This window comes from Staurois parvus, unplaced genomic scaffold (genome assembly GCF_062004578.1).
Source record: "Staurois parvus isolate SC_StPar_1 unplaced genomic scaffold, SC_StPar_1.0 ptg000465l, whole genome shotgun sequence".
In the NCBI taxonomy this organism is placed as follows: Eukaryota; Metazoa; Chordata; class Amphibia; order Anura; family Ranidae; genus Staurois; species Staurois parvus.
This window is the reverse complement of record NW_028318261.1, coordinates 1846476-1872125: the sequence shown is the minus strand read 5'-3', so window position 1 is coordinate 1872125 and position 25650 is coordinate 1846476. Positions and strand designations below refer to the sequence as shown.

The 25650-nt window shown below is 40.1% G+C and overlaps 1 protein-coding gene and 1 pseudogene across 2 annotated transcripts in view; one reads left to right on the top strand and one right to left on the bottom strand.

Annotated features, from left to right (window-relative positions):
- The window catches only part of FLT3LG (fms related receptor tyrosine kinase 3 ligand), a 330147-nt gene that overhangs the window by 82082 nt on the left and 222415 nt on the right, over nucleotides 1–25650 (bottom strand). The gene's annotated exons all lie outside the window — the stretch shown is intronic.
- Nucleotides 8357–15592, top strand: LOC149452777 (uncharacterized; annotated as a pseudogene).

Here is a 25650-nt window from a genome sequence, read left to right as displayed (position 1 = left end):
GATCCATCACAGGAATTGTCTGTACTGTAGATAGGAGGGGGGGGGGGGGGGGGAGTCTGGCAGGCTTGGATATCATCTTCCTCCACCACAGGGTAATAGCACAGTGTTTAGTCTTACACTGCACACTATAATGCTTTTTTAACCTTTGGGACTGTAATGTGTACCGAGTTTACAGTTTGAGAGTGGATCACTGTAAGCCCTTTCCTTGTCACATATTAATGTATAGCATAAGGCAGCTGACTCTAAAGGTTCCTAGCACTGCCACTGCCTCTTGGAGGGATTATCTCAACACATTTCTCCTGTTTTCTTTAAGCACTACCCAATGCTGTGCATTATTGAAAAGGTTCTAACTCCCCTGTTACAACCAAGGCCGACTAGACAGGAGGGAGACGGGTAGGGAAGTTATCATTTTAGTTGGGTTAGTTGGTCTTTGCTAGTATCACCAAATTTAGCTTAGGCATAACCAATGTATGTCTATGTTTGGCCCTGTGTGGCCTTATTTTTAATTGTAATGCAATTTTCAAAAAAATAATAGTTTTTAAGAATACTTAGTGTTAGGCTTTTCTTCCACTTTCAGGCATCAGCACCCTCAGTGCACCTGTCAGGGTGGTGCACATGCACTCCTTCCCAACAAGTACACCCACAGCTCCCTCTAGTGATGTTGAACCAACCAGCAGGACCTGCAGCTCCTCCAGGTGCAACAGGGAACCATGAGTCTCACGAGCTGCTCAATGGCAGTGAGAAAGCACAAGGAACCCCACACAAAAAGGGTCACTTACAGACATGCAGCAAAGCTAGATGCAGGCTCAGTCTTCACCTTCTTCAGAACAGGCATGCCCAATAGCTTCTTCTGGGACTGGGCTCTGCCACAGCAGTTCATGGCTCTGGACCTGTAAAAGCACCCCACCAGCTAACTCACAGATGCAACAGACAAACATGGGATCCAGTACCAATGCAGTTTACAGACAGTCCCCATTCTTCCACTGGGGTCTGAGAACTGTCCCTCTGGGATATAAATATCCGTTGGGACCAATCCAGAAAACTTCCACTGCTACCAAGCACTGAGCAGAGAAATCCAGTTCAAGTAGAAATCACGCATCAAAGCAGAATGGACTCTCTCAGCAGACAGACAAGCCCATAACCTACAGTCACTAGCAAAAAAATTAAGCAATTGTGGGATTGGGAGGGTTATGCTAGGCAGTGTCAGACTTTTCTTATCCAATCACCTAGAGGAGTATAGCCCCAATAGCCTAAAAATGAACTGTGTTCTGTGATGTACGATTAAAAAAAAAAATGCAGCCTTGCAGCCTCGCACCTCTGGGGGTAGCAATAACTATCAAAAGAAAATTAATAAATACTTCAATACATCAGGAATAAACTCCTTGTAGTCTACAAGCGGTGGATCAAAATATAAATCCAACTCTTGTAGGTATAAACCATAGGAATGTACATATATAAACTCGGTACGTACTGTAGCAAGTGATCCAGAAATCCTTTTCATTTTATCTTAATTTTTCAGATAACTGGGCAGCTGTACAAGAAGTTGACGCTTATGTCGTAATCACCCCACTGTAGGGGATTTAACCCATTTGCACGTTAGGAAAGTAAGGAAAGTGTGCAGTACTAGATATTCAGGTATTAAAGTGTTACTAAACCCACAACAGTAAAATCAGTCTGTATATGCAGTAAAGCATGCTTGTTATACTCACTGTGGAGCCTAAGGGGTTAATCTGAATTTTTTAAAAAGGATGTTTGATCCTCTTTTTTCTGATCCTCCTCTTCTTCTACTGTCCCCAATCCATCTCCTGATAGAACAGAGCCTTGGGGGCAAGCTGCACATGCTCAGTTTGGTGTGTATTGTTAGATAGGTTTTTTTTTTTCTTGGGAGAGTGCATGTGATCAGCACAGGGCCCATCAGCACTGTCCAGACAGAGGTTCAGGGGGTCCTGCAGTGTCATTGGACAATCAGGGGAGAATGAAAATTTCCTCCTACAAGCTTTAACCAGTGTTCTGCTGGACACTGATAGAAGTCACATGACGGCTCTAACTGCTGATGAAAAAAGGTATTTAGCAGTTTATATTTACTAAAATAATTGCATTTCCATGTAGTGTGTAATGTGGGAGACCAGAGAAACCCCAGGACTGAATCCTGACTCCTGAGTGTTACTTAATCCTGACCTCTGGATCCTTTGCATTATGTGATCCTCACCCCTGTACTCTGGCTGTTACTTAATCCTGTACCTCAAGACCTATGCATTACTTAATCCTGACCCCTGAGCTCTGTGTAATACCTTATCCTGACCCCAGAGTTCTGCGCATTACCTAATCCTAACCCCAGAACTCTATGTTTTATACTTTCTTGACCCATAGCAGCATAGGCTCAGGTTTTATTTAACCAGCCCCTCAGGGCCAGAATGGGGGGGTAGAAGGGACAGGAGCTCCAGGTGCGGTAGTTCAATGGGGATGGGAGAGGGGGGTTAAGGGTGGAGTGGCGTGACATCCAAAGCCAATTTTGCCGCTAAGGTCAATCCTAAGGGAAGGTTGATGGGAGCACATATAACAGTGTTGCACAAACTCATATATATGAATGTGACATGTACATAAATGTAATAACCAAGAACTCCTTGTATTGTGACAGTTCAATCAAATATTGTACTTGAAAAGGTGCTTGATATATGAAAATGTGCTCCAAAAGAAAACTTTCAAAAACGACAGTACTCCACCGTGACTCCGTGCACCTCCACCTATGGATAAGGATGGCCGCTCATCTCACAAAGTGGACCTATAAACTAATACATGGGTCGACCAAGCACAGTAATTCCATAAAAGAGGCTCCAGATAGCAGCACAGAGCTGCTAACAGGGACCACCTTAGATGACACAATACACTGGATCTCTTCACAGCTTAAAACTCCACATGGAGGAAGAAAGGAACAACTTTCATAGCGTAATACTGTTTACTTATTATAAACCACGTTAAGAATAACACTCACATTGTGCTGGATAAAACAGATCAGAATCACACATAAAGACTTTCAGTCCGCGAGTGTAACTGGCAGTGACGTCACTAAGCTCCGCCCCACGCGTTACGCTACCAACCACGTGGCTTCGTCAGGGAAAAACGTTTCCATTGCATTGCATAGATAGCGCACCACTGCAAAGGCTTCCATCTTCACCCGGTCTTCCATCTGGATTTGCAGACTGCAGCCACTTGAATGGCCACTCCCATGCATCCACACCGAAGTCATGGTCACAGCACAGAACATACCTGTGCTGTTCCTTCAGAGTGCATGCACCGGTGACAACACTGGCTGCTGCTCACTATAATATCCCCTAAACAGTGTACATTTAAGAGATATGAATTTAACCTATAAGCTTACCTGTAGGTAAAAATAAAAATAGAGAATTCACTGCCACTTTACGTGGCTACCGGTGGAGGGGGCTTTAACCTCCCTGGCGGTATGATTATTTCAGATTTTTAGTGCTGAAAGCGGTACCATTATTTTGCATGGAAATTTGGTGTTTTATATTGTAGACCTGTAATTTTTAGGAATAACTCACTGAAATCTGTCCAAACAAGAGTCTAGTAAACATCCCGGGTATGATAAAACGTGAAACACGAAATCATAAATTATAATTTAATAAATAATCATAAATAATAATATAATAATATATTTAATTCAATAATATAATCAAACCAAAAACACTGAAATTTGAAATAGAGCACCAAGTTCGCACATCGCTGAGCAAAGTCGCAAAATCATTATCACTCAATTCTGCAAGTGGTTCTGATTTACTATTGCTGTTCTCTAGCTGGACTACAACCACTTTTGACCTAAAGGGACACTTTTTGGACACCATGGACTTTTCTCAGTTTCCAGGCAGAAAGAACAGTAAAAATGCAGGCAGGGCACAGGACAAAGCACTAGGGACAAAATGTATGTGAAATTGTTTGATACAGTAATGTTTTACTATGTGATTTTAGTGATTTTAGTGAAGGTCACTTTTTGTCATTTTCAAATTGCCCGCCGTTCCGTCCCCCGTACGTCCCGACGCTCACAGGGGACGGAAACCAGATGACAGATGCCGGCATCCGCCGGATTACATTGCCGGGGACACTGCAGGAGGGACATCACGGGAGCGCAGGACAATATAAGTGATCGAGGGATCCCAGAGCAGCGCCGCATGGTGTAGCTCGAGTGTAGCTCGGGGTTACCGCTTGTGGTACTGAAACTTTACCCCGAGCTACACTCGGGAATACCGCCAGGGAGGTTAAGTAATATTCACACACCAACATTAGAATGCAATCATTTGCATCACAACCCACTGCACTGAAAAAAAAGACTGCATGCAATATATATTTTCTTGTCTTGAAAAGATACTGACTCATTCGTAAAGAACATGAGGGGAAGGCACAGTGTACCATTTTTGCCCTGGCCACTGGTATACCTTGTCCCGGCACTGCAGTGCCATAGAAAGCAGTGTGTTTACAGTGAAGCACACACACAGCCCAAGTAGTAAAACAGCACACAGTTAACCCTTTGACGCCCCACGTTAACCCCTTCCTGCCCAGTGCCATTAGTACAGTCTCAGTGCTTTCTATTAGCACTGATCACTGTATTGGTGTCACTGGACATGTCAGTGACACCAAGTCAGTCCCCCCCCCCCAGTGTCAGAATGCCCGCCGCAGTCCCGCTATAAGTCGCTGATTGCCGCCATTACTAGTATATAAAAAAAAATTCCAGTATATATACCGCCATTTGTAAACGCTATAAGTTTCACATAAACCAATTAATTTACACTTATTGAGATTTTTTTTTAGCAAAGACATGTAGAAGAATACATTTTGGCCTAAATTTGATTTGATTTTTTACATTTTTTACTGGACATGTTTAATAGCAAAAAGTAAAAAATATCGGGGCTTTTTCAAAATTGTCGGTCTTTTTTTTGTTTATAGCGCAAAAAATAAACACAGACAATTAAATACCACCAAAAGAAAGCTCTATTTGTGGGAAAACAAGGACGTAAATTTCATTTGGGTGCAGTGTTGCATGACCGTGCAATTGTCAGTTAAAATAACGGAGCACCGTACCTCCAAAAATGGCCTGGTCAACTCTTTTGTTGATATATGGAATACCTCCCCCTTTTTTTTATTTCTGCAACACAAGAGTGAGGTATTTATTAGTACAAGGAAGGATCTGGTAGGACTTATTAGATAACACAGGCAGGGAGTACATTAAATTATCAGCAGACTGTATGCCATATGCAGGTGTTCACAAGTACTGGCATAAACCATATACAGTCATTCATGTCTATGGGCGGCTGTACAAAGATCCAAGGTTTACTGGGTGCAGATAAAAGTGTTTGAGGCCCTATTTTTATAAGAAGCTGGGGACTGATAGAAAAACAGTTTTCAAAATCAGCCACTCAGAACACAAAGTTGCGGGTGAGGGGCCTAAGCATGGCACCTTGAGCAGCGTAGCTCTGTCTCTCGCTGCCCAGCCACTGACAGAATAAGACAGGAGCAAATGCCCTGTCCCTCGCTGCCCGACCACTGATCAAAGGTGAAAAGGAGCAAATGCTCTGTGTGCTCCGAGCACCCGCCAAATTTGAATCTTGACAGGAGCGAATGCCCTGTCCCTCGCTGCCTGGCACTGAACAGCGGGACGCCAGGAACCGTCCGGTGGAGAGGGTCGGAGACCGTCCTGCGGGGTCTGTAGAGCGTGGAGGATTGACCCAGGAAACAGAGCGGTGGAGGACCGGTGGGGGAGTGGCGGAGTGGAGCCTGGGGACCCAGCCAGCCTGAAAGTGGAAGGAGGAGGAGGGAGCTGAGAGCTGGAGGAGATAGCAGAGAGGATTTCCCACACTGCATATGGGATTTCCCACACTGCAGGGAGCCATAAAAGTCTTGAGAGCTGGGAGGCTCGTCGGATGAAGATTTGCCAGAGTATTTTGTTTTCTTTTTTTTAGCCTGAGTATTTTTGCCTGAGCATGGGCAGGACATACCCTCCTTGGAGGAGAGGATACTTAGGAGGGAAGGAAAAAAGAAAAGCTAAATAAAGTACGGGGAGTCCCCCCGTGGGTGAAGCTGGAGATCGGATGTGGAGAGTAGGACGGAAACCGCGGAGTGAACAGAAAGCTGCCAACTCCCGAAAAGGCCAGCATAGAAGCTTCTGGTGAGTTGCCATGAGTAACGGCAGCAATTTTGTTATTATTGTTGTCTTATCATTTATGAATACAACGGTTCTTTTCCAGAGAGAGATTTAAATCTGTTCAGCGACAGTTTATAAGACAGAGGTATAGACAGGATACTTAGATCATTCATGCAATTATTAGAAACCTTTAGAGAACCCCTTTCTCCCGTGACCACCAATTAAAAAGAAGCTACCTTAATATACACATTTTTCCCATTCAGTACAATGGCAAGCACTCTTGGAAAAATCTGTATGTAAATGGATAGAAAACTGGCTAAAAGATCGTATTCAAAGAATAGTGGTTAGTGCTTCATACTCTGAATAGTCTGGCGTCATCAGTGGTGTACCCCAAGGTTCAGTGTTGGGACCCTTACTTTTTAATATATTTATAAATGATATAGGGTCTAGGATTAAAAATCCCATTTCAGTCTTTGCAGATGACACCAAGCTGTGCAGTGGAATAACGTCTTTACAGGATGTATTCAACTTACAAGCCGACCTCAGTGCACTGTTTAATTGGGCAACTATGTGGCAAATGAGGTTTAATGTTGATAAATGTAAGGTTCTGCACTTGGGGGCTAAGAATATTCATGCATCATACATACTAGGGGGGGTACAACTGGGGGAATCAATGGTGGAGAAGGATCTGGGAGTTCTGGTAGATCACAAGCTTAATAATGGCATGCAATGCCAAGCTGCGGTTTCTAAAGCAAGCAAAATCCTATCTTGTATTAAAAGAGGTATAGACTCCAGAGAGAGAGATATCATATTACCCTTGTACAAATCATTAGTAAGACCTCATCTGGAATATGCAGTTCAGTTTTGGGCACTAATTCACAAAAAGAACATTGGGGAACTGGAGAAAGTACAGAGAAGGACAACTAAACTGATGCGACGCATGTAGGAGCTCAGCTATGAGGAAAGATTAGAGGAACTGAATTTATTCTCTCTTGAGAAGAGGAGATTAAGGAGGGATATGGTCAACATATAAATACATCAGTGGTTCATATAGTGAACTCGGTGTAGATCTATTCACCTGAGGTCATCACAGAGGACAAGGGGGCACTCTTTACACGTCTGAAGGAAAAGAAATTTAATCTCCAAACACAGAAAGGTTTCTTCACAGTGAGAGCTGTGAAAATGTGGAATAGACTCCCTCAAGAGTTGGTTCTGGCAGGCTCAGTGGATTGCTTAAAAAAAGGTCTGGATTGTTTCTTAGATACACAGAATATAACTGGATACTAACATTTAAAGGTAAAGTTGATCCAGGGAATATCTGATTGCCTCGCGGGGGATCAGGAAGGAATTTTTTTCCCAGCAGGAGCAAATTGGATCATGCTTTGCTGGGGGTTTTTTTTGCCTTCCTGTGGATCAACTGTGGGTATAGGATTATAACTTTTTTTTCTGTGGTACAACTGGATGGACTTTTGTGTTTTTTCAGCCAGACTAACTATATGTAACTCTGACTGGCCACTTTTAGTAGCCCCTTTGGTCATTTGGGTGACAGGTAATGCCTTTTGGGCTTGGACAGCTGAAGTAAAGTTGTCTAGATATTTCCTAAACTGCATTCTTTTACTACTAATTAGATAAACAAGTTACCCTTTGAAGAATGGTATTTACCATACTGAATACCTCTTTTAGCAGATGTTGACCAACTCCTTTCAAGTCTGACTGAGCTATCTGTATTTTATCACCCTTGCAAATTACCTACTTTGAAATGCCCAGGTTATCTTGCACAAAATAAACATAACAAAGAGTTTGTGGCTGCTTTTGTTGTGTAAAATACATCTAGCTCAGTCATATTCTGGCTTGGAGAATATGTAGTATATTGTGTGTATAATATTGAATATAATATTTATAATTTATAATAATATAATATTTATTATATAATAACAGATTTGTCTTATGAACTGTTTCTGTGTGGACTTCATTATAATAAGACAACATTGGTGCCGTGACTCAGATTTCCTAAGGCAAAGTGGAAGGGCCCTTATACCATCATAGACAAAATTGGACCCTCTGTTTACTTGTTAGACTTGGGAGAGAATAAGTCAAGATGGAGTCATGCATGTCAGATCAAAGCATTTAAAGGAAAAACAGATTTGATGGATGAGAATAGAGTCTAACTTTTTTCCGGAGATTGTCTTTCAGGTCCCAGGATTAATGCGAAGGCCAGAAGACCACATCAAAATGAAGACATCCCTCTTGAATAGGAACAAGGCTGCTCTGTTGAAATGTGTGATGACATCAGCTCTAATTATTCTCCTAAATTACATCATAAACATCAGGGTTGATAAGTGTCAAGTTAAAGGATTCAAGTGCCTACTAGTGGGAGAATATGATCGAAATAAAAGAAGTATAGAGGATCATACTACAGAACTTACTGTTTTAGAGAACTCAGAAGGCATCCAGATGCACGGGGACACTGTAAAGGGCTTGGCGGGGGGATGGATAGTGGTTAGATGTGAGATCATGATGCCGAAATCTGATTACTTTATGGACTTATCCAGAAGGAAGTGATCGTCACAGGAGTATCAATATGATGTTAGTGAATACAAAGAATGGACCACAAATACAAATGACCTTAGAAAGAAATTTCACTATATCTAAAGAAGGTATTATATCCTGTAGCCCTCATGATATGAGAGATGGAGTCTATACAAAAATCCTACATATAAACGGTCACTAACTCTAAGAACTGTCCTATGATTTTACAGTGGCCAGAACATGGACTTTTTATTAAGCAGACTCAAACTTTTGTATATAATGATGTTTCATATGTGTCATTACCATTGTTGTTGAATTTTACATTATTTAACATTCCAGAGAGTTGCCCAGAATCAATGAGAACATGGTTTAAAACTGTCTTTCAAACACATCTAAACTTATTTTGGGATGCTACACAAGGGCTCAATTTTAACCTCCCTAGCGGTATTACTGAGTCTGGCTCGGGGTAAAATGCAGCTGTCAAAAGTGGTAACCCCGAGCCAGACTCCGGCTGACTGCAATATTATTACCTGGTGCTGATCTGTGTCCCTGGTCCTGTGCTGCCAGCAGCCATCCCCTCTGTCCGTCCCCAGTCTCCTTCCCCGCTTCCCTGCTCCTCTGGTTCCCGTTTTCTATCTCACGCTGATCAGTGATAGCGACTCATGTGCCGATTTATCTTCAGACACCGAAAGTGATGATATTGACGTGAGTGATCTGCACACGTGGTGCACTATTGATTGCGATCTGCCAGCACCGCCAAGATTTCTGTTTACCGGTGCACCTGGTATGAAAATACACGTTGAAGGTGACAACCCCTTGGCGTACTTGGAATTGTTTCTGACCGATGAGGTAATTGAAATTATCGTGACAGAGACAAATAGGTATGCAGCGCAACAACTAGGTACTCCACAGACCCGGTTTTTACGCAGCAGAAAGTAGGAGCCTGTCACCAAAGAGGACATTTGACTGTTTCTCATCCTAATTATTCTGCAAGAAGTGGTGGGGAAATCGCTGCAGAAGTAGTACTGGACCACCAACAAAATGCTTGCCACGCCGTTCTTTGGCACCTTCATATCGGAGTACAATTTTTCCCTCAATATGAAATTTTTGCACTTCGCAAATAATGAGGATTTTGACAAAACAAGTCATCCGGCTCCCAAGCTAAAAAAAATTTGGGAACTCTACCAAATAATTGTATGAAATTTCCAGCAGAGCTATGTGCCAGAGAGAGATATCAGCATAGACGAAAGTCTAATGGCCTACAAAGGAAGGCTCAGCTGGATACAGTACATCTCGTCCAAGAGAGCACGATTTGGAGTGAAATTGAAATCCTATCTGCTGTGCGAATCCTCTACCGGCTACATCTGGAACACAGTCATATACACCGGCAAAGGAACAAAAGTTGATCCTAAGTACAGCAGCTACGGACTGGCAACATCTTCCGTCCTGTCACTAATCGAGCCTCTGCTAAACCAAGGCTACTGCATAATGACGGGCAATTTTTACACCTCACCAGAACTTTATGAGGTTCTTCTTCAATACAGAACGGATGCCTACAGAACCTTTCGGTCTAACTGGCGCAACCTGCCATCCATGTTTGGAAAAAACAAACCTGAAGTTGGGAGAATTAGTTGCCTGACAGAAAGGCAAAATGATTGCACTGAGATGGCGGGACAAGAAGGATGTGTGCCTGATGAGTACCGTTCACAATCCCTCCACAGTGATGGTCCAAACAAAAGGTGGCTTAAACATCCAGAAGCCGCAGGTAGTTATTGACTACAACAGAACCATGGGAGGTGTCGACAGAGCTGACCAAGCTATGACATTTTATCCTGCGATGAGAAAGCAGCACAGAAAATATTATAGAAAGATTTTCTGGCATCTTCTGGAACAGTGTTTGTGGAATGCATACGTTCTGTTCCACAAAAACAGTGAAAAGCCTGTGGTTCATGTGGACTTCATATGGAAATTGGCGGAATCCATCTTCCTGAAACACCAAACGCCATCAGTGTCTGTGGGTAGATCCGGACAACGTGCTGTGGATGTTGTCAACCCAGAATGTCTGGACGTCATTTTATGGACCACATCCCACCAACCCGAAAAAAGGCAGCACCTACCAGGATGTGCATGTTATGTTGCTCTCGGAGAGATGACAGTGGAAAAAAATCTGCAAGGAAACGATGTTCCACTGTCCTGATTGTGATGTTGGACTTTGTGCAGTCCCATGTTTCAAAATTTACCACACCCATGATATTTTCTAAAAAAAAATGCAGTGTCTGTATAATATTGTTTGGACAGAGTTCCATGTGTTTGATTTGATTACATTATTTCATTTATTATTATTTTTTATTATATTATAATTTATGATTTGATTTATTAAAATTTATTGCACCAAAGATTTCTACTAGACTCTTGTTTAAACAGATTTCAGGGAGTTATTCCCAAGAATTACAGGCCTACAATAAAAAAACAACGAATTTCCATTGAAATAAATTTACTGCTTTTAGCACAGAAATACTGACATAATCATACCGCTAGGGAGGTTAAGAAAGTTTCAAAGAGGGATCTGGGTACTGATATAATATCAGGACTCAGTTTGGGTAGTTCAATTTGGAATAGGGCTGACACAGAGAGTTTAAATATAAGAGAACAACATTTTGTGGTAGGATTACAGCAGGTACTGCTTAAAGGGGGAAGAGTGGATTTTAACACTCTAGCTGAAATGAAGATTGACATTCAGAACATTAACACCATTGCTGCAGATTTGCAGAACATTCAAATGTCAGTGAGTGCACTGAATAAAACACTTCAAACCAATAATGTGTCCAAGTCTATGGTATGTGGTATTATAGGAAACTTGCTGAGTGAACACTTGAGTCAAAGACTTCAAGAAATTAAATGAGGAGAATGACCAAGAATAATGAACTTGACTTTGTTATTCAGTCTGATTAAAGACAGTGGTGTGAACTGTAAAAACTTTGCTCTTGCTAAAATAAGGAGCCTGAATAATCTTTACAATAAAGATCACATCGGGAAGCAGGAAATACCTCTGAACGTCGACATCCCTACGTGGTCAACAACACCCTTACCTATGTATAAGATGATCATTCTTGGTGAGGTGGATGTGACAAATGGCACTAACGTACTGAAACAACTACTACCACAAAGCAGACTTGTCGTTAAGGAGAACCAAGTATGGAAAACCATGGACCCTAACTGCTGTACCCAACGTGCCCAAGCCTGGCTTTGTTCCTGTTCTTTCGAGCGGCTGGGGTACGTTGATGGTTGTGCTGCTACACATTCCGGGAACTGCATGGCATGGTTCAACTGCAGAAATATGGATCGGCTTGGAAAAGGATAATTCATGGAGATGACTCAAAGGTCTGTGCATTAGGGGTTCCCTTGTTTACTTGGCAGAGACAAGTTCAGTGCCAGACACCTATCACTGGTTGGTGTGTAAATCTCACAGATGGACTGGTGACAATTGGAGATGAGGACATTAGAGCGAATATTCTGATGCATCAAGTATCTGTGGACATTGAGCAAAGTGATCTTGGCAACTGGGAATCTATGATCTTTCCTTTATTTAAAAAAATACCACCACTTACAGTTGAATTGGATACATTATTTAAGAGGGATAGTAGGAAAATGATAGAGTTACAAGAACTGGTAAAGGAAAATGTCATCAGTTCTAACAAAATTTCAAAAGAATTTCAGGAGCCCTGGTGGAGCACTTTTACACGCCCGCTATTGAGAACTCTTTCCATGATCTTTGTGATTATTCAGTTTATATTAATATGTTTATTGTTTGGTTTATATTGTTGCGGTAAAAGGCAATTAAGAAAACTCCAGGGAAATAAGAAAAACCTAGAGCTGGCATCAAGCTTAAGAACCAGGTGTGAGTAGTTTGATTGGCTGTGAATCTGTTTTTGAGTAAAAAAAAACAGATTCAAGTGGGGGAATAAGTAGTATATTGTGTGTAGACCACGAGACGAGTAATAAGAAAACTGACCAGAAATGAAGGGCAAACAAACTAAATGAGGTGGTGCAAAAACCTCCCAATAGAATGTTAAGGTTACAACAATAAAAAATGATATGCCTCTACAGGAGAAAAGCCTAGAGAATTGATCTATGGAAAAACAACAAATTGGAAAAAGTGGGATAGATGGAGATCGTTCCAGATTGTCAGTAGTGTCACGGAAAGAGAAATAGATAAATGAATCAATACGTGGGGAAAGTTTATTGGATCAGAGTACCTTGTAACAGCATGAAGCCATGTTGCAAATTCAAAAAAAATAGAGCAGTGTCTGAAAAATGAGTTGGGTGTACTACGCAATGATCTGGGGTGAATATTAACAAGATTGGAAGAGGTAGAAGAGGGAGTGGAAGTTCATACTCAACTGATGAATAAATTAGAGACGCAGGTAGAGGAGAAGCGCAGAGAACAGAGAAACTTAGCATATAAAATAGAGGATCAGGAGAACTGGGATAGAAGGAAGAATTTAAGGATCTGAGGTCCCCTGGAAGAAGATCAAGCTGAGGACTTAGAAGAGAAAATAAAGAAAGTGTGTTGTTCAATAATGGGAAGATCAGTGGCAGAAAAACTGCAAACTGAAAGAACACACAGGATCACATGGCTTGTTGGAGTTCCGATGGTTTCATAATTATGCAGGTAGGGAAGGAATATGGAAAAAGTTGTGGGACACTATTGAAGTAAAATATGAGACAGAGACACTGGCAAGAAGAAGATCTTTGAAACCATTATTGGAACACATGAGGGAGAAAAAGGTTCATTACAATTGGGGCTTCCCGGCCTGTCTGATCGGCTGGAAAGATGGGAAATCAGCAAGACTGAGATTCCCTGAAGACTTTAGTGACTTTTGTGAGAAATTGGACTTACAAAAAATAGATCTTGAAGGGTGGTAAGTAGGAAGGGATGAGGATAGGGGGCAGGGAGCAGGAAATTGGCAGCAGGTAACCAGGAGGAAGAAGTAAGGAAAGTAGGAGGTCGGGGGGGGGGGGGGGTGTCGGCAGATAAAAGCGGTGGGAGGCTAGAATATTATTTCATAATTTTTTTTGGTGTATGGTGTAAGAAGGCCTTTTTTTTCTTTTTTGTTGTCTCCCCCGTCAATGTCTCCCGACCCACTCCTGGATGAGAAAGATTGCCTAACCTGTGATACAGCCCCGTATAGGAGTGGTGGTGGTAGGGAGGGAAAGAGGGGCTAAAAGGGAGAAATTTGCTTTGGCGGGCAACCCAGAGGTTGAACATGCTGTCAGACTCCAATCTAACTAATGACACGAACTAGGGATTGGAGTGGACGTGTGTGTTTAGAGTCTCACCTCAAACACGGATTCACCTGTGGAAATTATCCACAACAGATTCCAGGGCATCTTGTAGGCCACAAGGATTTTAGGGGAGCATGGTTGGGGGAAGTAAGAGGAGGGGGGTCAGGGTGAGGAAGTTAAAGAGGGGGAGAAGGTCCAGTCCTCATGCTACCAATATCTGTGTTCCAGGTGTAGGTAAAAGAAGGAGAGAGAAGGAATTCTACAAATGAGCTTGTTCAAGTTTATGACATATAATGTGAAAGGATTAAACTCTCTGACAAAAAGGCATAAGATCCTTAGGGAAATGTACCAACAAGCTATAGATGTAGTGTTGTTGCAAGAGACACATTTAACCTTTGATACAAATGTTAAGTTATACTCAAAGTACTATCCAAAATGGCATTACACTGATTCCCCAGTCAGAAGGGCTAAAGGAGTGGCAATTGGGTTCTCAAAGAATGTGAGCTTCAACTTTGAGGGGAGAGTGGAAGATCCAGAGGGTCAGTTTTTATTTTTGAAGAGGAAACTATCTTAGTTAATATTTATGGCCCAAATAAAAACCCAATAACATTCCTGGAGGGTATGTTAAGCAAAATCTTTGAATATAAAAGGGGGAGTCTGGTTGTGGCAGGAGACTTTAATATGTGCTTAGACCCACATTTGGATGCGATGATACAGTAAGAGATGGTGGTAGGAAATTAAAATCACTGAAGTGGTTACTACATTAAGGCCAACTGGCCAATACTTGGAAAGTAAAACATTCAAGAGAAAGATTATACCTGATTATCTCCTGTGCGCTGAACATATTCAAGGTTGGATTGTACCCTGTATATTGATAGAACATAGACAGTTGGAGCTGCTAGTGAGTTCCAAAATAGAGGTTACAACCAGCTCTGACCATGCTCCTGTCACAGAGAGACTCCGGATTAGTGTAGAGAAGGGTAGGACAAACTTTTGGAGATTAAATGAGATGCTCATACAGAAACAGTGAAAAAGTTGAAACAGGAAATCAAACAATTCTTTGAGCTCAACAAGACCCAGGAGGTTAAGGCAGTCAGTGTGGGAAGCCCATAAAGCATATATAAGGGGAATACTGATAGCAATAGGGGCAAGAAAAAAGAAAGAACGGAGGGCAAAAATAAAGAGGGTGATGGAGGAAATATATAGAAAAACAGTTGCATAAAAAGAATAAAGGTATGGATATATTCCAGAAAATAATCCTTAAAAGAGAAGAACTAAAAGATCTTACAGAACAGGGTGAGGAGGATATTTAATAGGGTATCTAAGGAAAGATATCAGTGGGGAAAGTTTCCTGGGTGTGCCCAAAAGTGGGTCTCAGTCTGATTGAATTTGAATATCTCACTGATTGAAATGTTAAAGATGAACAACCTTCATTTACAGGTTCTGAAGACATTATCTTTAGTATTGTAGGTGTTCATTTTCAGGATGTCCTCTAACAGACTGTACTACCTGGCTTTTCAGCTACTTGCTACCATTAACATGGGAATTCAAAATGGAACTCTGAAAGCTGCTGGATCCTCGATATCAGTGGAAAACATATTTTCAGAAGCCTGGGAGGCAACTTAACCATACAGAGATTCACAAACAGAAACGGTTTGGAGAGAAGATTCCATTTATTGGGCTCACAAAAAGTGTGGGTTTCAATATATAGGACATACAGTTAGGACGTTACAGACAAGGCTGAAAGAGCATATTACTAACATAAAGAAGGGTTTTCCCAACCACAGTGTTTAGAAGCACTTTGCTCTTCACCGTAATAAAAATCCGGAAGGTACGTTATTTATTGGTATTGATAAATTTTCCAAAAATTGGAGGGGTAGCTATGCTAAGCGGGAGATTTCCAAATTAGAGGTATGGTGGATTTATACTCTAAAATCATATATGCCCCTTGGTCTCAACATCGAATGGGATGTCAATGCATTCATCAACAATAGATAGTGTTTCTTATTATTTTTAATATTTTTAGGGCCGATTGAGGTTATGTATTTGTGATACTTATTATTTATTTTTAACCTTTGTATTTAAAAAAAAAATGTTTTTGATTTTTTTATATTGATGTTACATTGACAGTTGCCATATGTTTTGTGAATACAAGATGGCACCAGGTTCAGTACTGCAATGTCCGTGCATATTAGTTTTTTTAGTTTTCCATAGCATATAGAGTTCAAATAGATACTCTGCAGTAGGATTTTTTCCTATTATTGATGTCCAGTGTTTCTATATATCTAACTTTTTGTTAAATCAACACTGGCAAACATATATAGGAGAGCTGGACCTTTTGTGCTAAATGTTCCTCTTCCTGTTCCGATGCATGGCTTGATTAGGATAGGGGAGGAGTTGGCTTCCCTCCTCCCTATATAAAGGTGCTGCGTCCCGACGCTGGCCATGCCCCTGACAATGTCACTGTTAATGAAACGCGTAGGAACGAGCCATAGCGTGTGACGTCAACACGTACCGGAACATGGTGGCCATTTTTTGGTTTGAAACATACCAGTCTTTTCTGTGGTGACATGCTGTTTTACTCTTTCAATTGATGTACGTTTGATACTACGTTTTAAGGCAATACATCTTTCCTAAACAACTACACCATGAGGACTTCTTTGCTTTTTTGAATTGGGATTGTCCTCTATGAGGATAATTCATTCTCTGCAAGTTCATCCTCTGGAGCATAAGTTTGGAGCCATATAATTGTCTGAATTACGGTCTACTTTTGGTATCAATTCAGAGGCTGATCATCCACTCACTATTGGGGGACAGCTCTATCCTTTTTGGCGCCATAAAACATCCAGATCTACAGCTTGGTTTTTGGGATTCATATTGCGCATTTTGACCCATCAAAAATTGGGGGTCGATTTGGTCTGGTAAAAGGCAGAATTTTTGGGTGTTGGTGATGATTAACTTTTTCTCATCTTCCTGATCAAATGTGAAGCATATATGACATTATTGATTTCCCAATGAAGAAGGATTTATTTTCATCTTCATCACATGTGAATTGGACTTTTATTTTATTTTTATTTGATTTAGTGATATTTGAAGCGCCACCTCCTTATTTAATTAATTTATCAATTTATCTATATTAAGCAGACGCATATATACTACAGCGCAGAAGTGTTAAAATATTTCTCAGTGGGGGAAAAGACCTGGAAAATATTTAATGAGGGGGTTAAAGGAAAAGAAAGCAAAACATTTTATAGACAAAATAGAAACTGATAAAGGAAATCTGGTGTATTCCACCACTGATATTGCTAATAGGTTACAAGAATATTACAGTAGGCTTTATAAAGTAAGTTCCAGAATCCAAAAACAAATGGAGGATGAGAAGAAGAGAAAGAGTCAGAAATATTTAAAAGAGCTGGAGATGCTTACAATAGCAGAAGATAAACTATTAGATCTAGAAAGAACTATAACCCCGGAGGAAGTTAACATGGCTTTGAAGAACACGGCCTCAGGAAAGAGCCCTGGACTGGATGGATTCATGGTAGGTTATGTTAAAAAATTTAGAGACCTTCTGGTCCTAAAATGTGCAAGTATATGAATGAAATAGAGGAAGGAATGCAAATGAAAGAAGAATCATTACAAGCACATATAACTATCATACTCAAAGAAGGTAAGGATAGCACACAGTGCGTGAGTTACAGGCCCATATCCTTATTAAACGCCGATACAAAACTATATGCTAAGGTTCTGGCAACAAGAATGAAGGGGCTAATGCAGGAATGAATACATCTGGATCAGGTGGGATTCATCCTTGGAAGAGAGGAAAGGGACAATGGTCTAAGATCATTGCTCTTAATGCAAAAAGTAAAGAGTGAGAAGCAGCCGACGTTACTCCTATCATAGAATCCGAGAAGGCATTCAATAGGGTGGACTGGGGATTTATGTTTGATACGTTAGAAGTTCTGAGAATAGGGCCCAAAATAGTTAATTGGATAAAAGGGCTTTGCAATGGTCCCACGGTGGCGGTGAAGGTTAATGGATCCCTTTCCCAGTCGTTCAAAATGTATAATGGTACGAGACAGGGATGCCAGCTATCCCCTTTGCTGTTTGTGTTATCATCAGAACCTATTTTAGCAAAGGTGAGACAGAGTTCAGATATAGCAGGAATAAAGGTGGGGGAGGTGGAGCACAAGATGGCAGATTTTATCAGATGATATGTTATAATATATGCTAAATCCTAGAAAAACACTACCCAATTTATTGAGACTCTTAAAACAATATGGAGAGCTGTCAAATTTGAAAATAAATCCAGCAAAATCAGAGATCTTAAATATTAACATCCCAAAACAAGAGATGGTGAGCCTTCAAAAAGGAGTTTCCATTCATGTGGAAGAATAAAGAGATAAGTTATCTGGTAATAAAATTAACACCTGCAATAACAAGTTTATTACAGTCAAATTATGTCCCCTTAATAAATGAAATAAAAGAGGAGTTGAGGAGACTTTCAAAGGGGGGCATTTCCTGGTTAGGTCGTATAAACTTAGTAATAGTAATGATAGTTCCAAAAATTCTATATAAGTTCCAAATGCTCCCAATAAGTTTGCCAGGGTCTTTTTTCAAGGTAATAAAGAAGTTGATACTTAGGTTTATATGGGCAAATAAGAAACCAAGAATCAGACATGAGGTACCGTGTAGGGTAAAAAAAGAATGGGGGAATGGGGTTGCCTAATTTTAGAAAATATTATATGTTGGTTTTATTGTCACGAATAGTTGATTGGACATTTAACTCACAAGCGAAAGGGTGGGTAAACATGGAAGGAACACTAAGTAAAGCACCATTAGGGAAGATAGTATGGATACCACATACATTTTGTTTGTTAGATGAAGGTATGAGTTTTGTCACAAAAATAGTACTAAAGGTTTTGGGATAGAATGTACAAGTAGAAAGGATGGGAATATAATTCAGTATTGATACCTTTGGTGGGCACGGAGTATTTCCCCCAGGGAAAGAAATAATTTTTGGTAAATGGATTAAAGATAGAAACGCACGTTTGAAGGATTTTCTGACTAAGAGGAAGTTGTACATTTATCAAGAGTTAAGGGAGAAAAGTTATTTATGTGTCACATTAGATGAGTGGAAATTAAGACATTTTGTTTCATCGCTTCCCCATCCATTGAGGATTGGGGAGGATATGTATCCATTTGAAAAATTGATGAATGTTAATATAGCTCCGAAACATAATACTTATAGGATATATAAGATCCTTATAGATATGGAGGGAGTAGGGTTTTTGGAAAAATGGGAAAGGGAGTTAGGAACAAAATTAGAGGCACAACACTGGAACAAAATATTTAATTTTACACATGAGGTGATAGATATGAACACAGTCGAAATGAATTATAAATGTCTGACGAGATGATATATTACACAGAGTGTGGCGCATAGGCAGCAAGTTGATGCTTCTCCTTTATGTTGGAGAGGATGTGGTAAAAAAAAGGTACAATGGCACACATTTGGTGGGATTGCCGAAAATACAAGAGTTTTGGAAGGAAATAATTCATGGCATTCAGGAAATCAGTGGGAATATTATACAAACAGACCCGTGGATGTGTTTATTTTATTTGGAGCCTGTAGCTACTAATAGTAAAAATAGGATATTATATCATCTAATTAGCACCGCCAAGATCCTGATCCCTAAGTTTTGGCAAGTGTTGGAGCCACCTAGAATCAAGGACTGCTTAAATAGAGTGAAAAATATTTTTAGGATGGAGGAGCTGTGTCATGCAGTAGAAGATAAAAAAGAAGAACTTGGGAAGGTGTGGAGCTGTTGGATAGACTTTAAAACATCTAAGAAATATTTGGAATGGATTGGGAGTTAGGAGGAGAGGAGGGAAGAAAAAAAGATTAGAGAGAATTTGATGAAGAACATGAAAAGTGAAAATGGGTGAGAAAGTAAAAGGGATACAGAGAAGGATAGATAAATACTAGAGGAGTTAAAATTAAATTTAAGTAAATTAAGAGCTGGACCAGGGTATTTTGGGATGGGAGTGCATGGGAGGTGGGGTGGGAGGTAAGAAATTTATAAAAGTGATAAAAAAAAATTGATAAGAAATATAAAAGAATTAATAAACAATGTCATAGAAGCTCATTAGAATTTCCTCACACCTCTGTACTGAAATTGTCACTTTCTGTCACAGATTTATGTACCTGTGGGGAACATACAGTGAAGGAAATAAGTATTTGATCCCCTGCTGATTTTGAATATTTTCCCCCACTCACAAAGCAATGATCAGTTTAAAAATCAAATGGTTGGTGTATTGTAACACTGAGAGAGAGAATAGCAACAAAAAATTCAAAAGAAATGCAAGTCTAACAAATTATGCACTGATTTGCATGTTCATGAGGGAAATAAGTATTTGATCCCCTATCATTCAGCAGGATTTCTGGCTACCAAGTGTCTTTCATAAAGGTACAGTATACATGACTGTCTTATGAGGTATTATCATGAAGGAATCCCGGGAATGCTGTCACATTTGCTTGTGCTCTCAACCAAACTGTCAAACCATCAAGTGGCTGGAGTCATACCTGATCACATGTGCAGCATCGTGGCAGTTGAAGATCAAACAAAGGCTAAGATGGCAGCTTCCTTGGCTGAAAAGTACAGGAGGGTTTAGTTCCACTTTAAAGCATGATGGACAACTCTGAATCTAGGTCCCCATAAGATCCACCCCCACTGTGACTCATCATTGGCCAAATATAGGCAGTGCCATATTTAGACAATGATATTAGCCAGCATCCCTTCCTTTTTGTTTACTTTCAGCTGTCAGCCGTGGTAATTACCTGAGTCAGCAGCTGAATGAGGCTGGGATGAGTCATCAATTGCTTGGAAGCCGGAAATTGCCCAACATCCTAGCAACCATAAGCTCTGTATCGGAAAATGTTGCAGTAATAATAGCTTCCCAGCACATATCAAACACTGGTGTCTGTACGTCAACTCAGATTTGGTCCCAAAGTGGAGCTATCCACCGTTCTATCTTTTACAGCTAAGGAAGCTGCCATCTTAGCCTCTGATTGATCTGCAGTTACCATGGTGATGCACATGTGACCAGTTACCAGTTTGATGACTTGACAGTTTGGTTGACAACACAAGCAAATGTGATAGTTAGCATTTACGGCATGCCTTGAAAGTGAATGGGAAACAATTGAATTAAAGAGTACAGTATAGTTCCATTAAATACCGCAAATTGCTTATCTGCAAGCATGCAGAAATTTTAGAATCTAAAATCAGACATAATGACAAATTTTAAAAGGTGCAGTAACAAGAACTGTTATTACTCTTACCTGGTTCACAACATTCATGAATTAGGTGCAGGCCACATTAACCATTAGCTGCCCGGCCAATGACCGTTTGGCGGCTTGAAAAGCGCTGCAGCTTTCTGGGTGCACGCCATTTGGTGTGCTCCCGCACATGCGCGGTTGCAGAGCGACGCAGCAGTGCGATCTGTCACCGCCCATGCACCTCGGACACGGCCGATGACAGATCCGAGTACTGGCTCCCGTTGCCGGTACCATGTGACCTGCTGTGACCAATCACAGCAGGTCACATGACAGTTGTATACAATGGATGGCTTCATTCATGATGCCATCCATTGTATACTAGTGCCTAGCTGTGAATGGTCACAGCTAATCACATGCACATGTCATGTGATTAGCTGTGACCAAATCACAGCTAAGCACAAAAAAAAAAAAAAAAAAAAAAAAAGCTGAATGAATCGATTTCATTCAGGTAAATGCTTGCTTATAGCAAAAAAAAAAAAAAAATACTGATCACTTCCCCAAAGTAGTACAGTGTCACTATGGTAACATTGTACTATTTTGGTCATAGTAAAATATGAAAAAAAATCTTAATAAAAATAAAAAAAAATGTAATAAAAAATTAAATATAATAAAAAAAAAAAATATATATATATATTTTTTTTTTTTCATACTGTCACCAGTCAGTGTCGCTGTTCACCGCCATGCCAGTTATATGATGACGCTGTACTGCACTGGTGACAGTATGTAAAAAAAAAATAGTGAAAATAATTTTTTTCATTTTTTCATTTTTCGAAACATTATGACAAAAAAATACAGCTTCAAAAAACTCGCCATGCCTCTTATGAAGTACGTCGGACTGTCTACTCTGCAAAAAGGGGTCATTTGGGAGATATCTGTACTGTTCTGACATTCTTGGACCTCAAGATATTAGATTGGCTGTCAGTACTTCAGGATTGATCAATATTCAGATCTATACCATAGTTTGTGAACTCTATAACTTTCCTACAAACTAAAAAATACATCCTAATTTGGGTTATTTTCACCAAGGCATGTAGCAGAATACATCTTTGCCTAAATTTATGAAGAACAATTATTTATTTGTAAACTTTTATAACAGAAACAAAGAAAAATGTGTTTTTTTTTCAAAATTTTTGGTCTTTTTTTGTTAATTTAGCAAAAAATAAAAACCCCAGCGGTGATTAAATACCACCAAAAGAAAGCTCTAGTTGTGTGAAGAAAATGATCAAATTTTAGTTTGGGTACAATGTTGTATGACCGCGCAATTGTCATTCAAAGTGTGAGAGCGCTGAAACCTGAAAACTGGCCTGGGCAGGAAGGTGTAAAATTGCATGGTATTGAAACGGTTAACGGGGCCATAATGCCAAAAAAGTGTCATTATCACTATACTGAATTCTCCCCATAATGTTTTAAAGTGCCAACAAGCTAGTTCAAGATAATTTCACTCACAGATTGTAAATACCTGTTCTTGATAAGAATGCTTCTTACCCTGTGTATATCTAAATCAGCTTTTTTCTTCAGGGGAACCTTGGCAAAATGTCTAAAGATTATCCAAAAATTGTATCCAAGCCAGTGGGTGAATCAAGCCTGCCTTTTAGTTACACAAAGCCATTGGTTTTTGTTGTGTACCATTACAATCTTCAAGCTGCCATTGACCTTACAACCAATGATGTCAATGGTTGATAAGCAGTATGTCGGACACCTGCACAGCATCCTTGTTTGCATCTATCCTGCCCTTTTCCTTCAGCAAGGAGATCACATTAATTGAAGGAGAAGAGAAACATTGGAATTGTAGTCAGTGTGCAAAGGTGTATTTGCTTTGAAAGAATCAATTAGCTATAACGTTTGGTGTCCCATGTATGTGGATTTTGCGGCGTTATGTAAAGCTATTCAATTTTTTTACATGTTAGCATGTTAGAACAGGGTGCCTCAAGATTGTGCAAAACTTTGAAAGGTTGCCTTGACTGAAAAACACTGATCTAAATAAATAATTGGCAGAGTGGTCAAAGATGAAATGCTTGGTTTATGTAATGATGATTATCTTATTCATTAAATATTATATATATATATACATACATACACACACATATATACTGTACACACATACACACACTCACCAGCCATTTTATTAGGTACTCCTTGCTAGTGCCAAGAAAATATCTCCCACACCATTACACCACCAGCCTGCACTATTGATACAGGGCAGGATGGATCCATGCCATCATGTTGTTTACACCAAATTCTAACCCTACCATCTGATTGTTGCAGCAACCAGTCTGCCCATTCTCCCCTGACCACTGACATCAACAAGGCATTTTCATCCACACAACTGCCACTCACTGGATATGTTCTCTTTTTTGGACCATTCTCTGTAAACCCTAGAAATGGTTGTGCATGAAAATACTAGTAGATCAGCAGTTTTTTAAATACTCAGACCAGCCATCTGGCACCAACAACCATTCTACATTAAAAGTCACTTAAATCCCCTTTGTTCCTCATTCTAAATGCTAGGTTTGAACTTCAGCAAGTCGTCATTATCACATCTACATGCCTAAATGAAATGCATTGAGTTGCTGCCATGTGATTGGCTGATTAGCAATTTTTGTTACCAAGAAATTGAACAGGTGTACATAATAAAGTGGCCGGTGAGGGTATATATACAATATATATTTAAACAGACCATTTCATGCAAACACATATTTGATGTCTGATGTGTATCAGAACATTTGTCTCTTTGTATTGCTGGAATATCAATAACAAAAAGCTACCAAAGACACTTATCCTCTCTCTCTCTTTCCTTTGTTCCCCATTCTGATGCTAGGTTTGAACTTCAGCAAGTCTTCTGCACCATGTCTAGATGCCTAAATGCATAAATGCATTGAGTCGCTGCCATGTGATTGGCTGATTAGCAGTTTTTGTTACCAAGAAATTGAACAGATGTACAGTTGTGTTCAAAATAATAGCAGTCAGACATCACTAAGCTGATCAATCACTGTTTTTGGTAGAAATGATATTTCCACATGGCAAATAATTTACTAGCAGGTGTAGTAGAGTAATAGAAATCCAACAGACCCAACAGTCATGACATGCATGCTGCTGATTCTGTGTAATTGAATCACTAATTGAAAGGGGCATGTTCAAAATAATAGCAGTGTGGAGTTCTATTAGTGAGGTCATTCATTCTTTGAAAAATAGGTGGCAATTATTGCCCTTATTTAAGGAAGGAAAGCAGCAAATGTGGTACATGCTGGTTACAGTGCATTTCTCTCTGAAATTCTGAGGAAAATGGGTCGTTCCAAACATTGTTCAGAAGAACAGCGTACCTTAAAAAGTTGATTGTGGAGGGGAAAACATATAAAGAAGTGCAGAAAATGATAGGCTGCTCAGCTATAATGATCGCAAAAGCTTTAAAATGGCAACCAAAACCCGAAAGACGTGGAAGAAAGCGAAAAACTACCATTCAAATGGATAGAAGAATAGCCAAAATGGCAGGGACTCAGCCAACAATCAGCTCCAGGAAGCTCAAAGAAGGTCTAAAGTTACCTGTGAGTACTGTTACAATTAGAAGACGCCTATGTGAAGCCAAGCTATCTGCAAGAAGCCCCCGCAAAGTCCCACTGTTGAAAAAAAGACTTGTGCTGAAGAGGTTACAATTTGCCAAAGAGCACATTGACTGGCCTAAAGAGAAATGGCGCAACATTTTGTGGACTGATGAAAGTAAGATTGTTCTTTTTGGGTCTAGTGGCCGGAGGCGGTTTGTCAGAGGACCCCCAAACACTGAATTTAAGCCACAGTGCACTGTGAAGACAGTGAAGCATGGTTGCACAAGTATCATGATATGGGTATGTTTCTCATACTACGGTGTTGGGCCTATTTATCACATACCAGGGATCATGCATCAGTTTGAATACATCAGAATACTTGAAGATGTCATGCTGCCTTATGCTGAAGAAGAAATGCCCTTGAAATGGGTTTTCCAACAAGATAACGACCCCAAACACACCAGTAAACGTGCAACATCTTGGTTCCAGACCAACAAGATTGACGTTATGGAGTGGCCAGCCCAATCCCCGGATCTTAATCCAATAGAAAACTTGTGGGTGACATAAAAAATGCAGTTTCTGAGGCAAAACCAAGAAATAGAGAAGAACTGCTGAATGTAGTCCAATCATCCTGGGCTGGAATACCTGTTCACAGGTGCCAGAAGTTGGTTGACTCCATGCAACACAGATGTACAGCAGTTCTCAGAAACAGTGATTATACAACCAAATATTCATTAAGTGATTCAAAGGAAAGCAAAATCTTCAAACATTTTTCAGTTTATATAGTGAATGTTTGAGTTTGTAAAGAA